At 40.8% G+C, this 5,973-nt stretch overlaps 1 protein-coding gene across 1 annotated transcript in view; it reads left to right on the top strand.

The window, feature by feature from the left end:
• Window positions 1-5,973, top strand: part of GALNTL6 (polypeptide N-acetylgalactosaminyltransferase-like 6) — a 312,073-nt gene that overhangs the window by 14,222 nt on the left and 291,878 nt on the right. The window lies entirely within an intron of this gene.

Below are 5,973 nucleotides of genomic sequence, written 5' to 3'. Positions count from 1 at the left end.
AAGTGTGGGCCTTGGGATAAATATTTAGTTGTGTTCTGTAAGTGATGAGTTATCCTTTTGAACAGAAAATATTTCAAACTAATTAGTTGAAAATCTGTTCGGTTCGTGGCTGAAGGTGATTTTTTGAGTCTCCACATCTGCCTCTGCTTGGTTCCACAGCATATATTGACTAGAAATTTCAGTCAGCTTTACTACAGGAAATTTACTCAAATTTGTGTCGGGGAGTTGAAAAATATTTGGCAGGAATTGGACTCCAGCTATTCATCAGGAGGGGAATCAGTGGCAAGGGAGGCAAAGGGCTGTGGAGAGCTGTGCTCGCGGCAGGTCAAGCATTAAGTCTACTTCTTACCACAAGAACGTCAGTCAGTTGTAAGGCTCTTTCAAATGAAGAATGTGTTTCGAACCACAGAATGCAGGATAAAAGGCAATATTGATGATTGCAGCATTAGTGGCATCTTGTAAGAAGAGGGGAGGGCAGCCGCTGGGAAGGGCGGTAGCGGTGAGATGTGCAGCAGTATTTGCAGTACCGAAACAGCTTTCAGAAGAGGAATGTGGCTGATTTGCCAAAAGAGAACATGAAAAGGGAAAAAGAGCATTGAGATTCAAAGTGTTACTTTGGGCCTGGTATAAAAGTGTGTTACGTTTTAAATAAAGCAGAAAGACTTAGTCAGACCAATCCCAAGAATGTGACATAACTTCAGTTTCAGTCGTTTATCTGCCATAACTGCACCGCGCTCTATCTTAACATGGCAGTCCAGTTCCCTGGGCTTATATTGCTCACCTTGAGGATTCCTTTAGGATCTCTGGAGTTTGTGGGGGTGAGGTTGTCTGTTTCTTTATTAAGCCAGGTAATTATTTGCATATTCACCATCAGTTTCATATTAAACTAATAATAATCTGAGAAATATGGCACTGTATTTTATAATGTATGGATCCAAGTGGACCTGAAAAAGCAATAAAATGCATATACACTACCTGAGGAAGTTTCCTTCTTGGCCCTGAGCGTGCAAACTCTGCTTGTATGAACACTCTCCTCGGCTTTACAGAAGGCAGAAGGGTGGCCGTGGCACCGAGGCACCGGCTGGGCAGTCAGGTGGCATAGCTCTTGCTCCTGGGTCTGCCTCCAGCTTTAACGGGCAATGTTTATTATCTCCATATGTAAGAATGGATTTATTATTTTTTTCTGGTGGGGGTCTTATGTGATAGATTTAAATTGGTGGGAGCTGTGAGAGCTCGTGTATTCTTTCTCTGTAGGATACGCGTTGTGGAGTAGTGCCTCTGGTGCGAGAGCGACTACGCTATTGCACAGTGTTGACTCATACATGGCTACATTCATCGTTACACATTATTTCATCTTCTTTGTGCAACAGCCACAAAGCCAGCTGCTAGAGCTAGTTTAGGTTGAATGCATGAAAAGAAAAGAAAAATATTAAACGACTCTTATTAATAGATTCGTTCCATGGAACATCCTGTTTGTTTTGCTGTGACGGTGTGCAGCAAGCGGCACATGGTTAGAACACTTCTTAGAATGAAGAAAAAAAGAGTGGGAGGGAAAAGTCTCGTGTTAATTACGGCTGTTAGAACCCTGTCATTTTGTATTTCTGGGCTTTCTAAAACTGTACCTCTGCCAACTGTAATGTTGCATTAACTTTGTGGAGCTGTTTAGTCCCTGCATATACCGTGTTAGTAACACCTTAGGTTGAGCTTTTCCAAGAGATCAGCTTGGACAGGTGCATTAATTATAGAAGACCCACTGGTACTAGAGACTATTAGAATGCCATTCTTGATGCAGTTTGTGTGAATTCATTTATTTAAGCACTGAAACAAACACCTTACCACTATTAGTAGAGTTTTTTTCAGGTAATCTTGTTCCGTAGTAGGTCCTTGTTATCCTAGCACATCGTTCACTTACTAAACCAAACTGCGAAGCCTTTTTTATGGTTGAGTTCTGTTTCTCACATGCTTGCTCATTCCGTGTTTGGCTCTGATTAATGGTCTACAGCCAGCCTGTTCTAATGTTAAATGAGAAAAGCATTCCGGTGGCTGTGGCATTTGGTGATAAGTAGTTAGACTAAATAGAAGATGTACTGTGCATCCCTTGGCTACAGAGTTATGATTAGATTCAGCGCAGGCTGCAGAATGCTACTGAGGATATTGCTGCTCTGCTGTAGTGATAGAGCAACTCCTATCACAACAGCATGTGTTGCTGCTTATCTTGCATTGTACACTGCGGCACTGGACGTAGCAAATAGCATAGTCTTTTTTTTTCTTCCTTTTTTTCTAGACTTAATGAAGTAGGAAAGGGGGTAGAATGAGTCTTTCTGCCCACCAAGCCATTGTAGAACTTGCAGCAAGTGTTAAAAGCCATAGATTTAAAAAAAAAAAAATATTCTTACTTATTTTTGTGAAGTGTTTGTTCAAGCCTTCAGACAATTTACTTTTCAGAGTTCATATGCAGTCACCCTTCGGCTGAAACACAGCAATGCCACTGGTTAACCTCATGATGTATTTTAAAGCAATGACTTCCCCCCAACACACTATTTTCACTCCGCAATGCGTATGTTGGAAATTCAGAGGCTGCATTTTTAACATTTCAATCGGATGAAAAAGGTGAGGGACAGGGACGCTACTCTAATGTTCATTAAAGCACAGGCTATAAGATTTAGGAATTAATTGTGGATTGAGAAAATGCGCATATTTAAGATAAAGCACAGTGTCTTGATTTAAAATAACCAAAATGAAATGAGTGATGTAAAAGTTATCATAAGCAGAGGTGGATTGTTCCAACGGTTATCTGTACAATGCACCTTTTCTGCTGGGACGCAGTGGCCAACAGCAAGGGCCGGGTCGAAATATGAAGTGCTGTCTAGTAAAATGCCTCGATACTGGCAAGAATTCATCTCAAGAGCACTGAGCTCATTTTTCATTCTTGCAAATGAATTGACTCAGCAAACAATATTTTATTAAAGATAAACAAGTAACGTATAAGGGCTAATTCCTTATGTATAACAGTAATAATTTTGCAGTCCACTGTGGCAAGGCAGCAGCTCGGCCAGCTGACCGTTCCCCACTCCTGCACTAAACCCTCCCATACTTTTGGGAACCGCGGAGTGCCGCGAGGCACCGAGGCCCGAGTCAGGCTGCCAGAGCTTTGGGGCTTCTGTTCCGTGCTCCCCTTGCCGTGCTGCTTCAACCTTCTGCTCACCACCGCTGCTGCTCTTCTCATCCTGTAGCTGCCCTGCCTCACCACTGGGTCCTTTGGGAGCAGTGTCTGTTTTTAAGAAGAGCACGTGAAGCACTGCTGTGCCCTTAATGTATACAGAAGATGGGTAAGCCGCTTCTTCCAATTCGTGGACTCTTAAAAAAATCTTGTGCCATTTTTTGTTTGCAGTCTGACACCAAAGTTATGATCTTAGGTTAACATGAAGAGGCAGCCCAGGCCTACTTGGTCTACGGAAATCTGGAAATTATGTCTAATGCAGTTAAAAAGCTGTATTTTACAATATTTCACTTTTTACAGTATTTCACTTTTTTTTTTCCACTTTGATATGCATTTCTTTTTACAGAAATGCTTCGCAGACATAGTAAGACCACATATGTAAAATAAGCACATTTCAGAGGTTCCCGTTTGTCCCTCTTATCTCCTCTCCTCCCCAGGCAGTGCTCTTCCTTTATCGAAGGGATAATTGTTGAGGGGTGGGGGAACACCTCGCCGCTGTAAGTATAGATCTCATTTCTATGTTAGCAACCGATTCCTTTCATTTTTCTCTCGTGTGAATGATAAGCAAGCCATACCCTAAAGATCCAACTACAGTACAATAGGAATGTACCCTTTTACATTTTTTAAGGAGCTCATTCTTCTCTCTCCTCGTTTTTTCTGTTGTTGGGGTTTGGGGTTTTTTTCAGTTCTGGATGTGAGCAGGCAGTCAAATAACACAATTTAAAGCAAAATCTTTTTCTTCCTTTTTCTCCCAACCTGTGCTATTTGTATAAAGCCATTCCTGAAGAGAGAAGCAATTTAGTTCATATTTCTCCTGCCGACCATTGTGTTACCGCAGCAGCAGTCCAGAAAGGACAAGGCCTCGTGTTCGCTCCCAATAACATTTCTGTACCACTTACTGAGGACTGCGTGGTCCTTGAAAAGAAATCCTGTGTAAGCTACTGGCATCTGGAGGTTAATAAGGAATTTGAATGCTTTCTACCAGAAAAATTGAGGGAATTTTGGATTGTTTCTTTTCTGTGCTAGTTTGATATTGAAACAGTAATAAATAAATTTTGTTATATGTTTATAAAGAAATTATTTATTCTTGCTTGAAAATGTGTTGTTCAGAATTTCCTTGACAGGGTTTTTATTTTTCCCAATTGCATAAGTAAGATTTGATTACAGCTGTGTCCGTAATGCTAAGGAAAAGCCTTTTATACTGCCTCAGACCTTGACAGTTGTCTAATAAATAATTAAAAGTATTGTCAATCTTACTGCAATGGCTTTCCAAGCTGTTACTAGACAGAGTAGCAAAAAAAAAAAATCCCTAAAAACAATAGATATTTTTGATCCCATTTCCATTGAAGTAAAATCAATTGAATTTCTTTCCTATAAATTAGGCTTGTGAAGTTGTATAACTAGTGGGATACTCTGAGAAGTCTGGGAAAAGCACGAGGAACTTGTGATTTCAGGTTCTGCTACAAGTTTTGTTGACTCTGAGGAAAAAAATTATTATCCCCAGTTCTCCTCCTGTTTCTCTTAGAGTTCATGGAAATTCAAGATCAGGATCATCCTCAATAGATGACCAAAGATGTATCGGTCATCTCTCTGAGGCATGGTATGATTTCTTTCTTGACTATTTATGTATTCCGCAGTTCCCTGGATTGCTATCCCATTGTTTCACTACTCATACAGTAAGAGAAATGTTCTCATTTTCTATCTGAAATGCCATAACATATATATATATGTATGCATATAGAAACATTTTTTACTACTTGGACAGACTTGTTTGATATGAAGGCAATTACTTTCATGTGAGGCATGTGTACTTTTAATTTTCTTTCTCCATAACAAATTGGGAAAGAAAATTCCTTCATTCCTTCATCCTTACTGAATTAAAGACTTTTAGTGGAAATTAATATAAACATGCAAAACCACAAAAGTCATTTTTTCAAAGCAAGCAGTTCCTTTCCTGGTATGAAAGGAAAAAGTGATTTGATAAAACAACTTCCCTTTTCCCCTTTTTTCTGAAGGATGAATCTGTACTAGTCCCTGACTTGACTCTTGAACTAATTTTAGATAAAAAAATGTTTACCCATCTGTCTTCTAAATGTTTCAAAATACAAAATTTTCAGACAGGAAGAGATTTCCACCACATGTAGATACTCCAGGAAAAACTGAGACTGTTCCTGCCAAAAAAAAAAAAATAAAAAAAAATCCTATTTTGTGCATTTACCAAATCACCTCTCTGTTTAAGATAATTTAACCAATATTTTAGCAGATGTGCTGCACCCCGCTGTCCTGCCTGTGCGGATAAGGAAGTATCAGGAAAGATAAGGAAGAACATTATTTTGTTTGTACTCAAATGGAAATACACTTCCCCAAAAAGCAGAACGTGGTAGCAGTCTGAATTGATAATCATAGAATCATAGAATGGTTTAGGTGAAGAACATCTCGTTCCAACACCCCCTGCCCTGGGCAGGGCCACCTCCCACCAGCCCAGGTTGCTCCAAGCCCCGTCCAACCTGGCCTTGAACACCTCCAGGGATGGGGCAGCCACAGCTTCTCGGGGCAACCTGCCCCAGGGGATCACCACCCGCACAGGGAAACATTTCTTCTTCAGATCTCATCTCAATCTCCCCTCTTTCAGTCTAAAACCAGTCCCCCTCATCCCATCAGTCCCCTCCCTGACCCAGAGTCCCCCCCAGCTCTCCTGGAGCCCCTTTAGGCACTGGAAGGGGCTCTGAGGTCTCCCCTTTTTGGCCTTCTCT

The sequence above is a fragment of the Charadrius vociferus genome, unplaced genomic scaffold (assembly GCF_000708025.1).
Source record: "Charadrius vociferus isolate BGI_N301 unplaced genomic scaffold, ASM70802v2 scaffold141, whole genome shotgun sequence".
In the NCBI taxonomy this organism is placed as follows: domain Eukaryota; kingdom Metazoa; phylum Chordata; class Aves; order Charadriiformes; family Charadriidae; genus Charadrius; species Charadrius vociferus.
The sequence above is the reverse complement of the archived record's forward strand: the minus strand, read 5'-3'. Positions and strand labels throughout refer to the sequence as shown.